This window comes from Microcaecilia unicolor, chromosome 7 (genome assembly GCF_901765095.1).
Source record: "Microcaecilia unicolor chromosome 7, aMicUni1.1, whole genome shotgun sequence".
Lineage (NCBI taxonomy): Eukaryota > Metazoa > Chordata > Amphibia > Gymnophiona > Siphonopidae > Microcaecilia > Microcaecilia unicolor.
The window spans coordinates 23081833-23100877 of record NC_044037.1 but is presented as its reverse complement, the minus strand read 5'-3'; positions in this window follow the sequence as shown (position 1 = coordinate 23100877).

Here is a 19045-nt window from a genome sequence, read left to right as displayed (position 1 = left end):
ACCCACTTAGATTGGACTGATAGTGCAGGCTAGAAGTGTTTTAAATAAATAAATAAATACCTCTTTGCTGTTCATAAATTTTGATTGAAATTCTGGAACCCCCCCCCCTGTGATCTTCAGCAATGGCAGACTAGTGGCAAAGTGCCATAAGCTTGAGCATTGGTAAACTGAGGGGAGGAATTCCCATCGCAAGACTGCTGAGATGTATGTCTCCATTAAAGTGATGAGTATCTTTCTTCTTTAATTACTTTAGCAGGTGGAAAAGACTTCAGAAGCTCAGAGAACCAACGTCTTGTCATTGTTACTTCAGCAAAACTCATTTTAGATTGCTTTAATTCCTGAGCAGCCTCATCATTAGTCTGAAAAACCTCCGCCTTTTATTTCCAGATTATATCTCAATTTTCCATCTGTATACTGTATAATGCCATTTACTTAAACATATATCTAAAAGATCATCCCGAACTTTCCTCAACCTCCACTTCTCTAATTGCAAGGGCGTAAAATACAAGACGCTACACGCGTCAACCTTTTCTCACGTGGGCACGCAGTTCTGGAACGCACTGCCGCGCAACCTGAGAACGATCTACGAGCAAACCTCCTTCCGCAAATTATTGAAGACCCATCTTTTTGAAAAAATTTACGGAAAGAACCAAAACACATAAAGTCCACACTCACTGTTCACTAATGCATCAATACATCCACTTCTGAACTCTCATCCCCCGTAGTCTCACCTCACTCATACCCTTACTCACAGAAATATGTATACCATACATAATGTCCTTTTAGCTTCCTGCTGTCTCCTTCCAATGTTTCAAGGTTTTGTTCCAGTGTTATATTCCTTAACAATACTTTGATTGTCTCGCATAACTCTTCACAATGTAATCCATAATCAAGTTGTAACAAATTGTATTTCCATCATTCATATCGTATTGTAAGCCACACTGAGCCCACAAAAAGGTGGGAAAATGTGGGATACAAATGCAATAAATAAATAAATAAATTTAAGATCTATAGCTGGTGTGATGATTGAATGAGGGGTTCACAGCTTCATTAGCGCTTAAGAGCTAAAACAGCTAAGACCATCGTTGATAACTGACCACCCATATTATATTTTATTATTTAGTATTTGAATTTTGTTTGATATTTATGACATTTTTTTTCATTTTCTTGTTATTTAAGATATACTACTACTTATCATTTCTATAGCGCTACTAGACGTACTGTGAAGAGCAAAAGAAACTACAAGCCCCAGAAGGCAGTGCAGCACCAGAGAGATTCAGAGCCAAGGAACTACAAAGCCCAGAAAGCAGGGCAACGTCAGAGAAACCAGGAACTAAGAAACTACAAGGTCCAGAAGGCAGTGCAGCAACAGCAGAGGGAGCAGGTGAAGGGAGAAGATTCTATGCAAGAGAGGGAGGAGCCGGGGTGTGATTGGGAGATGGAATCAGATGGGGGAAGGGAGGAGCCCCTAGACCGAGAGGAAGGGGAGGAGAGAATGGAACTGGAGGAGGTGGAAGGAGGGGAGAATGAGGAGGAAATGGAAGTGCTGGTGGAGGGCTCTTAAAGTGAGTTATGAACTGAACTGGAGAGAGTGAATGAAGCCTTGGTGAATTGACCCGGTGGGTGGATGTCAGGTGGTTTTGTGCTGACAAACGAGGGAGGCGGGTCATTAGGTCTAAGAGTGAGAAAGTGACTTAGACCGTATTGCCATTGAATTGAACTGTTTAATTTCATTTCTAAGATGAACTGTGTTGGAAGGCAATGTTAAACTAAACTGTGTTTGAAAGCAGTGCTAAACTGAATTGATGAGGAAAGCATGGCTAACTGAACTGAATTGTGAGCAGTGCTCATTAGCTGTGTGAAACAGCAGTGCCACTAAGTACTGGATTAGAAGCAGTGCTGGAGGAAACCATATTGAAAGCAGGGCCAAAGTGAACTGTGTGGAAAGCAGGCCCAAGCTGAACTGTATTGCAAGCAGGGCTCCAATGAACTGTGTTTAAAAGTGGAGCTACACTGAGGAGAGGGGAAGGCCTGTGAAGCCTTAAAGCAGATTAACTGTACTCAGGAGATAATAAAGCACTTCTGGTGATTTGCCTGTTGTCCGGAGACCCTGATTGCAGACTGTCGACTCGGGAGTGAAGGGCGTGCTTGGTGAAGAAAGGAAGAGCCTGAGAAAGAGTGGTGCGGATCTGGCGACTGAGCCTGACAGTACGCAGCGCTGTACACTTCATTTGATGTCATTGTTAATAGGAAGAGATAATAATATTAATATTCCGCATTTATAATTTACTCATTTGGCTTATTTTAGAACATAAGGTATGCCATGCTATGTTAAAAACAATGGTTCATCAAGCCCAGCATCATCTCCAACTGTGGTCAGTCAGCGTCACTTGGAAGTAACTGGCAGATCTTCATGGGAAAATCCCTTCACTGCTGCTCATTTTGAAGAGAGCTTTGTGGTGCTCTGGGGATAATGTTTGGCAATCATTGTCTATCTCTTACCTCAGTTTATTCAGCTGTGATAGTAATGATAATAATATTGAAAATGATGATAACGGAGCTTTTTCTTGTCAACTTTTAGAATGTTGTGTGTAAACAAGGTGTCAAGAATTTGCTGCTAAATCATAATTTCCGTATCTGTATGTTGCTATAATATTATTTAACTTCAATTAACATTCATTATACCCGTAAATCATTTTATCCAAAAGCTCCAACTTAGGATTCCAATGTTTTTTTTAATTCTTTTTTGCTTTGATTTACATGTCTTACAACATTTACATATCCAGCTAGTAAATACACAATTGCTATTTATCAGTGTATTTAAAAATAAATAAATTGACAGTTGGTTTATGTCTAATCACCTTCAGATCACCCCGGAGGGAGTGGAAAACATGAAAAATGATCTGCAAAAGCTAGGAGAATGGTCTAATGTTTGGCAGTAAAAATGTAATACAAAGGAGTGCGGAGTAATGCATTTAGGGCTCATTTTACTAAGCGGCGGTAAGATGTAACAAGCAGAAGAACGGAGGTGTTGACGCTCCTGTACAAGTCATTGGTGAGGCCCCACCTGGAGCATTGTGTTCAGTTTTGGAGGCTGTATCTTTCTAATGATGTAAAAAAAACTTGAAGGTGACAAAAATAATATGGGGCTTGTGCCAAAAGACGTGGAGGAGTGGCCTAGTGGTTAGGGTGGTGGACTTTGGTCCTGGGGAACTTCAGGCACATGCAGCTCCTTGTGACTCTGGGCAACTCACTTAACCCTCCATTGCCCCATGTAAGCTGCATTGAGCCTGCCATGAGTGGGAAAGCGCAGGGTACAAATGTAACAAAAATAAAATAGATACTATTGGAGATTCTACATGGAATGTTGCTACTATTGGAGATTCTACATGGAATGTTGCTACTATTGGAGATTCCACATGGAATGTTGCTATTCCACTAGCAACATTCCATGTAGAAGGCTGCGCAGGCTTCTGTTTCTGTGAGTCTGACGTCCTGCACGTGCGTGCAGGACGTCAGACTCACAGAAGCAGAAGCCTGCGCGGCTACATTGGTGATCTGCAAGGGCTGACTTCTACATGGTAGTGGAATAGCAACATTCCATGTAGAATCTCAAATAGTAGCAACAGTGGAGGAGTGGCCTAGTGGTTAGGGTGGTGGACTTTGGTCCTGAGGAACTGAGTTCAATTCCCACTTCAGGCACAGGCAGCTCCTTGTGACTCTGGGCAAGTCACTTAACCCTCCATTGCCCCATGTAAGCTGCATTGAGCCTGCCATGAGTGGGAAAGCGCAGGGTACAAAATGTAACAAAAAAAAAGACATGAGAAAAGACTGGAAGACCTCAATATGTAGATGCTAGAGGAAAGAAGGGATAGGGGAGATATACTACAGACATTTAAATACTTGAAAGGTATTAATGTAGAAACAAATCTTGTTCAAAGAAGGGGACACTGTAAAACTAGAGGAAATGAATTGAGTTGTGGGGTGATAGCCTTAGGAGTAATGTCAGGAGATTATTTTTCATGGAGAGGATGGTTGATGCCTGGAATGCCCTCCTGAGGGAGGCAGTAGTGACAAAAATGGTGATGGAAGTCAAAAAGGCATGGGATGAACAAAGAGGATCTCTAATTAGAAAATGGATAGTATAAAAAAAATTTAAATGACTGTATATATGTGGATATGTCGAGTGGCACTTAGATAGTGACTCTGGCTCTGAAGAACTTAGGCCGCTGACGGGCAGACGTGTACGGTTTGTGTCCCATATGGGGCATTCCACTTTAGGATGGGCTGGAAAGGACTTTGACAGCAACTTCAGTAGCTGGCATCAGGCAGATTTTTATGGTCTGTGACACCCAAATGACAAGATAGGCTGGTGTGGGCTTCAAAGGCAACTCAGCAGTTGGAACGTAAGGACAGTGCCAGGTGAACTTCTATGATCTATTTCCCAGAAACATCAAAGAAAGACCGTGATCAAGTAGTTTATATCACATTTATTCTTGGTTTAATTATGAATTGATAATGAGTGTGACCATTGGGCAGACTGGATAAACCATTCAGGTTTTTTATCTGCCCTCATCTACTATGTTACTAAGATCAACCCCCGAACTGAGAAGAAAAAACATTTAGGCCTTCCTTTTGTCAACTCACTTCATTAATTTGGATCATGCAAGATAATATAAGGTTGTGAATTGGTAAATAGATTCTCATTTGCATTCATCAAAACGTCATGCACATGCTGCTGTAAATGGAACTGTTTGTGTACTTGGACAGTAATGATGGCCAGATTATAAGGTAGCAAAGAAACATCAGTGTAGCTCATCAAAAAATATTTGCCAGTTTTCAAAATGTTGCTGTGTGTTAAACACATTTTCTTTGGCTTAACAATGTTTTTCAAGTGCTTTGGGTTTCCAGCACAATTGGAGCCAATTTCTAGTGCAGCTACAGTGCCACGAACGTTTATGTGTAATAACCAGAAGATTTTCCTGACTTCTTCCGTTCGCATCCCTCCTGTCTACCTGTTTGTTGCAAGTTGTTCTCAGGCAAGATCTATAGAGCACAGCTTGTTCTGGAATCTAATATGTGAGCAGACTGACTTTCCTGCTTATAATCGAAATAGAAAAACGCCTATATTGTGACCCAAATCGGGAGATAGACGTTTATCTCACAAAAACGAATAAAGCGGTATAATTGAAAGCCGAATTTGGACGTTTTCAACTGCACTCCGTCGCGGATGCGGACAAAGTTGATGGGGGCATGTCGAAGGCGTGGTGAAGGCGGAACTGGGGCGTGGTTATCGGCCGATCAGAGATGGGCGCCTTTCGCCGATAATGGAAAAAAAATATGCGTTTTTAGCGAGAATTTAGGACACTTTTCCTGGACCCTGTTTTTCCAGGAATAAGGCCCCAAAACGTGCCCTAAATGACCAGATGACCACTGGAGGGAATCGGGGATGACCTCCCCTGACTCCCCCAGTGGTCACAAACCCCCTCCCACCACAAAATATGCCGTTTCACAACTTTTTATTTTCACCCTCAAATGTCATACCCACCTCCCTGGCAGCAGTATGCAGGTCACTGGAGCAGTTATTAGGGGGTGCAGTGGACTTCAGGCAGGTGGACCCAGGCCCATCCCCCCCCACCTGTTACACTTGTGCTGGTAAATGGGAGCCCTCCAAACCGCCCCCAAACCCACAGTACCCACATGTAGGTGCCCCCCTTCACCCCTTAGGGCTATAGTAATGGTGTAGACTTGTGGGCAGTGGGTTTTGAGGGGGATTTGGGGGGCTCAACACCCAAGGGAAGGGTGCTATGCACCTGGGAGCTGTTTTACCTTGTTTTTTTTTTTTGTAAAAGTGCCCCCTAGGGTGCCCGGTTGGTGTCCTGGCATGTGAGGGGGACCAGTGCACTACAAATCCTGGCCTCTCCCACGAATAAATGTCTTGGAGTTATTCGTTTTTGAGCTGGGCGCTTTCGGTTTCCATTATCGCTGAAAAACAAAAACACCCAGCTCAAAAAAAGATAAACGTCCATGTTTTTCGAAAATACGCTTCGGTCCGCCCCTTCACGGACCCGTTCTCGGAGATAAACGCCCATGGAGATAGACGTTTCCGTTCGATTATGCCCCTTCACGTCTACTAGCAGGCTCATTTTCGAAAGAGAAGGACACCCATCTTCTGACACAAATCGAGAGATGGGTGTCCTTCTCTCAAGGTCGCCCAAATCGGCATAATCGAAAGCCGATTTTGGGCATCCTCAACTGCTTTCCGTCGCGGGGATGACCAAAATTCACGGGGGCATGTTGGCACCGTACCGAAGGCGGGACTGGGGTGTGATTTAGAGATGGGCGTACTCAGCCGATAATGAAAAAAAGAAGGGCGTCCCTGACGAGCATTTGGCCGACTTTACTTGGTCCATTTTTTTTCACGACCAAGCCTCGAAAAGGTGCCCGAACTGACCAGGTGACCACTGGAGGGAATCGAGGATGACCTCCCCTTACTCCCCCAGTGGTCACCAACCCCCTCCCACCCCCCCTCAAAAAAATGTAAAAACATTTTTTGCCAACCTCTATGCCAGCCTCAAATGTCATACCCAGCTCCATGACAGCAGTATGCAGGTCCCTGGAGCAGTTTTTAGTGGGTGCAGTGCACTTCAGGCAGGCAGACCCAGGCCCATCCCCCCCACCTGTTGCACTTGTGTTGGTAAATGTGAGCCCTCCAAACCGCCCCAAAACTCACTGTACCCACATGTAGGTGCCCCCCTTCACGCCTTAGTGCTATGGTAGTGGTGTACAGTTATGGGGAGTGGGTTTGGGGGGCTCAGCATTGAAGGTAAGGGAGCTATGTACCTGGGAGCAATTTGTGAAGTTCACTGCAGTGCCCCCTAGGTTGCCCGGTTGGTGTCCTGTCATGTGAGGGGGACCAGTGCACTACGAATACTGGCTCCTCCCATGACCAAAGGGCTTGCATTTGGTTGTTTTTGAGATGGGCGCCCTCGGTTTCCATTATTGCCGAAAACCGGGGACAACCATCTAAAAAATGACCTAAGGACGACCATCTCTAAGGTCGACCTCATGATTTGGGCGATAAGGGCCGATCCTAGGGTCTCTGGTGCCCCCCTGCAGACTATCAGTTGGTGCCCCCCCCCCCCCCGCGGGGCCATTACCTGGCTTAAAGAGCTTGATTGAGAAGATTCTTCTTCTCTTCTGCTCTGCCGAGCGAGTCCCGACTGGTGGCGTGGCCCATGGACGGCAGGGGTGGATGAGGAGTGCACTAGCCAGTGCAGGAAAGGCCAGGGCAGGGGCGGAAGCTTAGGCAGTGAGTCAGGCAGTCAGCTGGAAGCCTCAGCGCCTGGGACAGAGGAGCGAGCTAGCCGGAGGAGGACACGAGACATGAGATGCTTAGGCAGTTAGGGTACTCACTTGCCGCAACCGCAAGGCGCACTGGTGCGCACGCAGGGTGCCGCAGAGGGAGGAGGCGGCGTCTCGTGACATCGAGAGCAGAGGAGCTGCTGGCCAGGCTGGAAGGAGACGAGCAGCGCTGCAGAGGTGTAAAGCGCGTGCGCCGCTGCATGCAGCGTTACAGCAGGAACTGGAAGCGGGAAGGCCGTCGAACAGTTGGGCAGGCCACTGGAGCTGGCGCCCTTGAAGGCAGGTGCCCTCCTGCGGTGCTTACCCCGCTTACTGGGTTGGACCGGCCCTGTGGGCGTCCCTGACCGTATTATTGAACGCCCTCATGACTACTTATTCTATGTTTTATCACAATAGAAATTTATTGTATACAGTTCATTACAGGTGATTAACCTTCTAGTGACCTTTATACAGCTTACATGATGTTTAATGGAACTTAGAGCATTATTTAATAAGTGTTTTCCCATACAAAATAGAAAGGAGAAATTGCTTTAGTAAACATGGTCCTTGATTCACTCTAGATACTTTCCATTCATTGTCAGATAATGTTATGAATACAGACGCAATATTTACAGTCACAAATCAGTTTATTAAGAATTTGGTAGGGAAAGATCTTAAGCAAACTAATAAGCTTAATTAATCATGTTTTTAAAATCTCATCAATTTACTTTGTTTCATTTAGCTTTTATCATAGATTTCATTTAGCCGTTCTCTGAGGAAATTAATTTCAAGGGAGTGCAATAGTTCTGCAAGCACCCAAGGTTAAGAAGTTAGGATACATTTATTGGCAAAACCAATGGAAAGTTTTCCCAGACAACTCACTTAAGTTGAACAACAAAAAACCTGACTCTGGGCTGACAATAACCCTGAGCCCATGGCAAAATTGTCTGGATCCAGCCTGATTCATCTCTTGGGTGGGGGAGCTAGTAGATGTGGTGTGCAGTTCAGGTTTTGTTTAATACTACTATTTAGCAACTATTATTTAGCATTTCTATAGCGCTACAAGGCATACGCAGCGCTGCACAAACATAGAAGAAAGACAGTCCCTGCTCGAAGAGCTTACAATCTAATAGACAAAAAATAAATAAAGTAAGCAAATCAAATCAATTAATGTGTACAGGAAGGAGGAGAGGAGGGTAGGTGGAGGCTCAGTCCACCAATAAGAGCCAGCCTCATCAGTGATGTCACAATGGCTTGATTGCCTGATACTTGGCTCACTTCTGATATTGTGATGTCATAAAGGAAAGGGGGAAAGGGAAATGGGACTTGATATACTGCCTTTCTGAGGTTTTTGCAACTACATTCAAAGCGGTTTACATATATTCAGGTATTATTTTGTACCAGGGGCAATGGAGGGTTTAGTGACTTACCCAGAGTCACAAGGAGCTGCACGGCACTAACCAATAGGCTACTCCTCTACTACTACTACTACTATTTAGCATTTCTATAGCGCTACAAGGCGTACGCAGCGCTGCACAAACATAGAAGAAAGACTGTCCCTGCTCAAAGAGCTATGTAATAAAGTGAGCCAAGTATAGGACAATCAAGCCATTGTGACATCACTGATGAGGTTGGCTCTTATTGGTGGACTGAGGCATTATGACATCACAATATTAGCTCTGGTTACAAGAGACTACTACTACTACTATTTAGCATTTCTATAGCACTACAAGGCGTACGCAGCGCTGCACAAACATAGAAGAAAGACAGTCCCTGCTCAAAGAGCTTACAATCTAATAGACAAAAAATAAATAAAGTAAGCAAATCAAATCAATTAATGTGAACGGGAAGGAAGAGAGGAGGGTAGGTGGAGGCGAGTGGTTACAAGTGGTTACGAGTCAAAAGCAATGTTAAAGAGGTGGGCTTTCAGTCTAGATTTAAAGGTGGCCAAGGAAGGGGCAAGACGTAGGGGCTCAGGAAGTTTATTCCAGGTGTAGGGTGCAGCGAGACAGAAGGCGCGAAGTCTGGAGTTGGCAGTAGTGCAGAAGGGAACAGATAAGAAGGATTTATCCATGGGAAGGGGTGTAGGGAAGGACGAGTGTGGAGAGATACTGGGGAGCAGCAGAGTGAGTACATCTATAGGTTAGTAGAAGAAGTTTCAACAGGATGCGAAAACGGATAGGGAGCCAGTGAAGGGTCTTGAGGAGAGGGGTAGTATGAGTAAAGCGACCCTGGCGGAAGACGAGACGGGCAGCAGAGTTTTGAACCGACTTGATCGTTTGGAGGGAATATTTTATAAACAAAAGAAAAAAAAAACCAAAAGGAAATGAAGGAGCTGTGGGCCCCTCAAGAGAATCCTCAATGGTCATAAAATTTTAAAAAATTGAAGTCATTCTCTATCCTTCCACACCCCTTCTGGATTTATCTTCTCCCAGCTATGGGGTGAAGTCTAAGGGGTACAGTTATCAATATTTTTATTTATTTTTACCCCATGCTTTCCCACTCATGGCAGGCTCAATGCAGCTTACATGGGGCAATGGAGGGTTAAGTGACTTGCCCAGAGTCACAAGGAGCTGCCTGTGCCTGAAGTGGGAGTCGAACTCAGTTCCTCAGTTCCCCAGCACCAGAGTCCACCACCCTAACCACTAGGCCACTCCTCCACTGTTGCTACTATTTCAGATTCCACTAGCAACATTCCATGTAGAAGTCGGCCCTTGCAGATCACCAATGTGGCCGCCCAGGCTTCTGTGAGTCTGACGTCCTGCACGTACGTGCAGGACGTCAGACTCACAGAAACAGAAGCCTGCGCAGCCTTCTACATGGAATGTTGCTAGTGGAATAGCAACATTCCATGTAGAATCTCCAATAGGAGCAACATTCCATGTAGAATCTCCAATAGTATCTATTTTATTTTTGTTACATTTGTACCTTGCGCTTTCCCACTCATGGCAGGCTCAGTGCGGCTTACATGGGGCAATGGAGGGTTAAGTGACTTGCCCAGAGTCACAAGGAGCTGCCTGTGCCTGAAGTGGGAATCAAACTCAGTTCCTCAGGACCGAAGTCCACCACCCTAACCACTAGGCCACTCCTCCACTGTTGCTACTATTTCAGATTCCACTAGCAACATTCCATGTAGAAGTCGGCCCTTGCAGATCACCAATGTGGCCGCCCAGGCTTCTGCTTCTGTGAGTCTGACGTCCTGCACGTACGTGCAGGACGTCAGACTCACAGAAACAGAAGCCTGCGCAGCCTTCTACATGGAATGTTGCTAGTGGAATAGCAACATTCCATGTAGAATCTCCAATAGGAGCAACATTCCATGTAGAATCTCCAATAGTATCTATTTTATTTTTGTTACATTTGTACCTTGCGCTTTCCCACTCATGGCAGGCTCAGTGCGGCTTACATGGGGCAATGGAGGGTTAAGTGAGTTGCCCAGAGTCACAAGGAGCTGCCTGTGCCTGAAATGGGAATCAAACTCAGTTCCCCAGGACCAAAGTCCACCACTCTAACCACTAGGCCACTCCTCTGGAGTTATCTTATTTCAGCTGTAGCGTCTAGAAATCTAAGGGTGTAATTATCAACATGGGCTACCATGATATGTTAATTTACCGCTGATTTGTGCTATTTTACCACAGGTTCCAATTTATACAGTGAGACCTAGTTACTAAGGGGCCCTTTTACTAAGCCGTGTAAGCGTCTATGCGTGCCCGACGCGCGCACAAAATGGAGTTACCGCACAGCTACCACGTGGCTCTTGCGGTAATTTAATTTATGCCGTGTGGCCGATGTGCGCGACCGAAAAATAATTTTTAATTTCTGACGTGCATATCAGACGCACGCCAAGTGGAATTTTGCGCGTGTAGGTCATTACTACCCGGTTACCGTGTTATATTTTACCACTAGGTCAATGGCTGGCGGTACGGTTGCAGACCCAAAATGGATGCGCAGCAATTTTGATTTTGCCATATGTCCATTTTCGGCAAAAATTTTAAAAAAAAGGCCTTTTTACAGGTGCGCTGAAAAATGGATTGGCGTGCGCCGAAAACCCACTGTTAACTGGGGTTAACAGTAAAATAGCACAACTTAACAGTAGCTCACATTGATAACTTCCCCCTTCAATGAGATGGAAGTGATCCTCAGTCATTCTTCCCCTGATAGGTCAATAGTTTAACATGGCTACTGAGCTCTGAGGCCGGTCCATTCTGTTTCTTGGTACTTACAACAAATGAAACTAGGTTCAGTGCAGATTGAATCTACTCTGTCTTCTATAACTCTTCATAATGTAACCCACAATCGAACTGCAACCAATTGTACTTCCATCATTCACAATGTATTGTAAGCCACACTGAGCCCGCAATTAGGTGGGAAAATGTGGGATACAAATGCAAATAAATAAATTAATTAATTGCTACCATTTTGAAATATATACCCAGTGTGTGGGAATGATTGAGGATTGATTCTTCCCATTTGAATTTCTTGACCTTATAGATAGAGCCAAATGGAGGGATAGAAGAACGCCTGGGGGCTTCATTTGTGAAATGTTGGTGATATTCAGGGCTTTTTTGAGGGGGTACTTGGGGGTACTGAGTACCGACACCTTTTCCAGTGTCTGCTAAAATTGACCCATGGTCCCCAAGTTTTAATGAAAGAGCTTAGGCCCTACACACCAATTCTGCCCTGTCATAGATTCTGTGACTGGTTGTAGGGCAGCTGGCTATTGTGGGGTGGGTCCCTCAATGATCACCCCAACCCTCAAGGGTGGCCTGGCATTTGAGTACCGGCACCTTTTCCTCTAGAGAAAACACACTGGTGACATTCATTGTGTACTTATCAATGTGGGCTCTATTAGAATGTTATTTTACCACTAAATCGAGCTATTTTAGCATAGGTCTTGTTTTATACAGTGAGACCTAAGTACTGATAACGATGGTTGACAGTCAAAGAACACATCTTAACAGTAGCCCATGTTGCTGACACCTCTTTCCTTACTTCTTTACATAGAAGAAAAAGGGAGCAGGCTAGAGTTGCTGGCTACTTCATTAAAGCCAGTGCCATAGCGAGGGCTAATGGCACCCAGGGCGGGTCGCCGCTGCGCACCCCCCCCCCCCCGGGTGTAGCACGGCGCGACTCCCCCCTCTGCAGCGCACCCCCCCCCCGGAGCGCAACCCCCCCCCCTGGAGCACAACCCCCCCTGGACCGCATTCTTACCTGCGGGAGGGCCGATCCGCCCCGAGTGCACGTCACTCAGAGCTGCGTCGGCCCCGCTGGTTCCCTGCTCTCTCTGCCCCGGAACAGGAAGTAACCTGTTCCGGGGCAGAGGGAGCAGGGAACCAGCGGGGCCGGCACCCCCCGAGTGCGTGCACCCGGGGCGGACCGCCCCTCCCGCCCCCCCCCCCCCCCCCCCTTCCTACGCCACTGATTAAAACCAAAATAAAATAAAAATGAACAGAATTTCAAAAGAAAATGAAATGAAACCAAAAGATTTCCACCTAATATTCAAAGCTTTTGCCCACTCAGATCACTTGGATGGACAGAAATGGTTAGTTTTAGGAACTTGGTTTTATCCTTATTCAGTATATTGAGCTGGCCACTGGAGCTCATGCAAGTCCCGGCCAATATTCAGCCGGGGTCCGCATAAAACAGTTATGTGGGCCCCGGCTGAATACAGGCCAGAACCCACATAAAAGGAGAGGTGCCTCAGCCCATCCAATCTCTATCTCTCTGCCCTGGTCTGAGCCCCTCTCCCTCGCTCCCCCCAAAGCAAAGGGTACTCCCAGCCCAAGCCTCCCTCCCTCACCCAGAAGCAAGGGTAGCCTCATCTCAAACCCCCAACCCCCACTCCACCTGAAGAGCCCCCAGGCCTACCTTGAAGACCTGATATTCAGTGGCACTTAACCAGACAGTTAAGTGCTGGTGCGGTCCATGGGTGGAGCTTGGCCACGGCCCAGGAGGAGCCGGTACTTAACCGGTTAGTAGTGATATTCACATCACTAACTGGTTAAGTAGGTGGTTAAAGTTAGGACAGTTGAGTACCACAAGACTGCCGCTAGAGGTTGTAGCAGCTATTCTGAGGCCAGACCCACAATGGAAAGGAACGAGTGGGCATCACCCTTGCCTATATGCCCCCCCTAGACCAGCAGGAACACCTTCAAGATAGGCCTTGGGGTTCTGTGCCCTGAGAAAGGCAAGGAGAAATCAAACTTGGGTATACACATAAAGTATCTTATTGGGCAGACTGGATGGACCGTATAGGTCTTTATCTGTTGTCGTTTACTATGTTGCTATGTTGCTAGTTACGTTATCTGTGTTATATGGATTTTCCTCCATGTTACCTATTGTGATGTATTATTTGTACCCCTCTGGCATTTACTATATTTCTTTTATATGGTTTTTCTACTGAGCTGTTTTATGTGTATATTTCTGGCACTGTATCGCGTTATTCCTATTATTAGGATACAAGTAAATAAATCCAAATAAATAAATAAATAAATAAATGTGCCTGTCTCCAGTGTTACCTCATGGATTGTATTTATGCTTATAGTTGGTCATTTTAATATTGTTATGCTGTTAACAAAATAATGTTTTATGTCAAGCTATGCCTAGTGTACATTGCTTTGGACCAATAAATAAGCAAATAAATAAATAATCCCTGAAATGTTGCACAATGATATGTAGAGATAGACGTAGAGGTGAAATCAAGGTCGTCAGAAGTGGCTATTTTTGGATAAGCAGATTCTGAATGCTGGCTGACACTTCCACTATTATCTACTGAAGAGAAAATTATTTCCCCGTAGTTCTGCAAATACAGAACTACGGATGCTGAACTATTGTTGTTATTTCCGCAATGGAAGAGAAACATGTATAATGTTCAGCACATTTACTATACAGCACGCACATGTTCGATAACATTTCTTTAGAATAAGATCATAATAATTGACAATTAATAAAAAATATGCCATAGTATCAATCATACATTCCCCCCCCCAAACAAATTCCATAAATGGTGCTTAAAATTACATGTGCCCAATTTGCGTACACAATATAATTGAATAATGAGCCAATTAGCTCTGATAATTGGGTGCTAATAATTATCAGCACTAATTGGCATTAATCAACATTTATGCACACATTTTTAGACAAGGGGATCCAGACATAAATTTTATGTGTGGCTCCAAAAAGGGGGCACGGCCATTGGAGGGTCATGGCTAGATTGGGGCATTCCTACAAGTTTTACGGCTTGTTTTAGAATAAGAGGGATCTGTGCCTAACTTAGATAAGATGATTTATATTAGGATTTACTTGATATAATTCCTCACAGCTAAAATTAGGCACCAATCCCACCTAAATTTCAGCGCTGTTTATAGACTAGTGCTTAGCACATTTTATTTGGCACCAATTTTTTGGCACTATTAATAGAAAGTCCCTTTTATCAAGCTGCAGCAAAAGGGGGCTGGCACTGGTGTCAGCGCGTGTTCTGCACATGTACCGAGGCCCCCTTTTACTGCAGTTGGTAAAAGGGAAGTCTCGCTTTCCTACAGGAAATGATCAGGTGGTAAGTAAATTAATTGCCATCAGGGGCGTAGCCAGACTTTGGCGGGAGGGGGGTTCCATAGCCCGAGGTGAGGGGGCACATTTTACCCCCCCCGGCACCGCCGACCCCCCCTGCCACTTTTGACCCCTCCTGGCGCCGCCGACCCTCCCCCGTCCTTTTTGACCCCTCCCCCCCGCCGCCACTGTCAGGTACCTTTGCTGGTGGGGGTCCCCAACCCCCGTCAGCCAAAGTCCTCTTCAGCGCCAGTCTCCGAGTCTGGCGCCTTGCTGATCTGGATTCTGTTTCTGTGAGTTCTGATGTCCTGTGGCAGGGGGAAGGAGGTGAAAGCAGGGAGGCCAGGGCTAAATCTGCGGGGGCCCATGCCCTCGTGGCCCCACCTAGCTACGCCCCTGCTTGCCATGCAGCCATTTCGGGGGGGGGGGCTCCCACATTAACCCGGTACGCACTGTCCGATTACCACCAGGTATACTCTGGCACTGTAAAAATAAATACATTTTTGTAGCACCACAAATGATGGCGCGCTAGGGGTGGGAAGTACCACCGAGCTGCTGCAATAGCCCGGCGGTACGTCCTGTATAGTGAGCAGTAAGCCCACGTTGGGCTTACCGCCACTTAGTAAAAGGAGCCTAGAATTTGCATGTGCAAAGTAGTTCTTAAAACAAACTATGGCTGTCTGCACTAAAAAATGTAGAGAGGGTCAATGTGAAATATTCTCTACCAAGTTTCTCCATTTTGTCTCTTCTAAACAGATGGAGCGCACGTCTCGTCTCAGGAGATACCAAAGCATCCACAGTCACAGAGGCTGCTAATAACATCTGTTAATCTAATTAAGAACAATAAGCACCTGTATTAATTGAGTTTCTAAATAACTTAGCTTCTACCTCTGACTTTCTAATAGTTGATGTGGGACCTTGACAAATGTATTTTTCACAGAGATGCAGAAAAATAACTGACATTTTACAGTGTTTACTAACCATGTTTGGACAGCTGTTGGTTGGCCTCTTGCTAGAATACCATTTACAGTTTCTATGGCAATAACTGACAAAACTGTGTACTTAAAGCATAAAACTCAATAATTAATCTGCACTGAAAAGGAAATCCATAAAAAATAAAGCTGAACCTATTATACTGGTTGTAGTTTGGCCTGTCATGATGGCCAATGAAAGCTGAAAGCTGATTAGCAATAAAGTTATTCCATGAGATTGCATCCTTGTTATAACGCTTAGGTCAAATCACTAGTAGAGCATCAACAATTTTTAGAATCAAAATGATTAAAAACAGAATTCTATTAATGTAAAGATGTGTGTCGCATTTTACCTAAGTATGGGATAAAATGATAAAAGATAAACTATTGTTTTATGCACACTGATATTAGGACGTATTTGCGCTGTGAAATGGCAACCTCTGTACCGGAACAGCAAATTAGTTGCGTATGCGGTAGAGTAATTCTATAACAAGTTGTACCCATTTACGTGCCCCTTGAGTGCATTAATGTACAGAATACCATCACTTTCATGGGTAAGTGAACGGTTGCATGTGTGTAAATGGAGAAGAAGGACCCCCAAACATACCAACAAAGAGGAGAGAAACACAAGAATGGTGAAAGACCAATCGGCTTTCAACACAAAAGAAATCGATTATTGAAATATGAACAATAGACTTGGCATGGTCTTGTGTTTCGACGCAGAAGGCGCCTACCTCAGCAGTCAACACACTGAAAAATGAAATTTCAACACACGAACTGTCTGTGCTGAGACTTTGTTATTCCATTTCAGTGTGCTGATGGTGTGACATTGACAATCTTCCTCTGGACTATTGAATGTTTACCCTGTGTTCTCCACTGAATGGAATTGCTTGACTCGTGAGGCAGGTATCGTCTGTGCTGAAACGTAAGACTGTGTCAAGTCTATTGTTCTTATTTCAATAAATGATTGCCCTTGTGTTGGAATCTGATTGGTCTTCCCCCATTCTTGTGTTCCTCCACTTGCATGTGTAAACAACAGCAAAATACTTAAGCACTATTGTGTAAAGGCGTGTGCAAGTGGCATAAAGTATAAATGCAAGGAGGAATGTAACATGGGTGAGGCATGGGAGGAGCATGGGCATGGCCGCCATATATGCACACAACTTCCACAGTTATGCTAGGTATTTGGTGGTGTAGCTGTGAGGACCTAAACGTAAGGTGCACCAAAACTGGGTCACATCAGTACTTTATAATGGAATCTGCGTGCTTAGGAGCCATTATAGAATAGATAAAGAGGATGGAACTCCTCCTCTTGGCATGGGACAAAGGTGGTGGAACCCAAGACAAATTTGCCATGCAACAAGGGAAGTTATAACATGGGGGGTGGGGGTAACTGCTGCCACCAGACCCTTCCCTAAATTATAATAAATCATCCTACCCTTCTTTTAGTTTCCAGAGCATTCTACCCTCTCAGGAAGCTTCTAGTGTGAACATGTGACTTCCAGACAGGTGCTGGAACAGGAAAAAACCAACATACTACTACTACTACTACTACTACTACTATTTAGCATTTCTATAGCGCTACAAGGCGTACGCAGCGCTGCACAAACATAGAAGAAAGACAGTCCCTGCTCAAAGAGCTTACAATCTAATAGACAAAAAATAAAGTAAGCAAATCAAATCAATTAATGTGTACAGGAAGGAGGAGAGGAGGGTAGGTGGAGGCTCAGTCCACCAATAAGAGCCAACCTCATCAGTGATGTCACAATGGCTTGATTGCCTGATACTTGGCTCACTTCTGATATTGTGATGTCATAAGGGAAAGGGGGAAAGGGAAATGGGACTTGATATACCGTCTTTCTGAGGTTTTTGCAACTACATTCAAAGCGGTTTACATATATTCAGGTATTATTTTGTACCAGGGGCAATGGAGGGTTTAGTGACTTACCCAGAGTCACAAGGAGCTGCACTGCACTAACCAATAGGCTACTCCTCTACTACTACTACTAGTACTATTTAGCATTTCTATAGCGCTACAAGGCGTACGCAGCGCTGCACAAACATAGAAGAAAGACAGTCCCTGCTCAAAGCGCTTACAATCTAATAGACAAAAATAAATAAAGTAAGCAAATCAAATCAATTAATGTGAACGGGAAGGAAGAGAGGAGGGTAGGTGGAGGCGAGTGGTTACGAGTCAAAAGCAATGTTAAAGAGGTGGGCTTTCAGTCTAGATTTAAAGGTGGCCAAGGATGGGGCAAGACGTAGGGGCTCAGGAAGTTTATTCCAGGCGTAGGGTGCAGCGAGACAGAAGGCGCAAAGTCTGGAGTTGGCAGTAGTGGAGAAGGGAACAGATAAGAAGGATTTATCCATGGAGCGGAGTGCACGGGAAGGGGTGTAGGGAAGGACGAGTGTGGAGAGATACTGGGGAGCAGCAGAGTGAGTACATTTATAGGTTAGTAGAAGAAGTTTGAACAGGATGCGAAAACGGATAGGGAGCCAGTGAAGCGACTTGAGGAGAGGGGTAGTATGAGTAAATGTTCACAGAAAGGCCAAAAATCAAGCTAGCTCCAAGCTGTCTATCTGTTGAATGGATAGCAGCCTAGAGATGAGAGCTGGGATAAAATGCAGGGAGCTTCTTCCTATTGGCTATCAGGGGCTGCCATATGCAGCAATAGAAGCACCAACTTAATGGACTGACTGAACTTCACAGCATAGATAATTTAAAGCAGCACAGACAGCAGTTAAAATTCTCATGATGTTACAGTTGTTAGCACCCAATTGTTCAATTAATTTGCATGTGCGTCGCAGGTGTGCGTACAAATTTAGGCAAACAAATCTGGGTGCCTTATACAGAATCCAGGGTTAAATGTTTATGTCCTAAAAGGTTGATGTTGGGAGTTACATCTGCTATCAAGCACACAGGGCCGTGCCTAGGGTCTCCGGCGCCCCCCTGCAGTTGGCCCCGCCGGCGCGCCCCCCCCGAAAACGATCGTTACACTACCCGCCCTCTTCTCCCCAGATCCTTTTCCTTTTTGTTTAAATTTACCTCTCCGGCGCGCGGCAGCGTAGCGTTAGTGACGCCGCGACGTGTCTTCTTCCCTTCGCTCAGTGTCCCGCCTTCTTCTGATGTCATTTCTGACGTCAGAAGAAGGCGGAACCGAGTGAAGGGAAGAGACTGACAC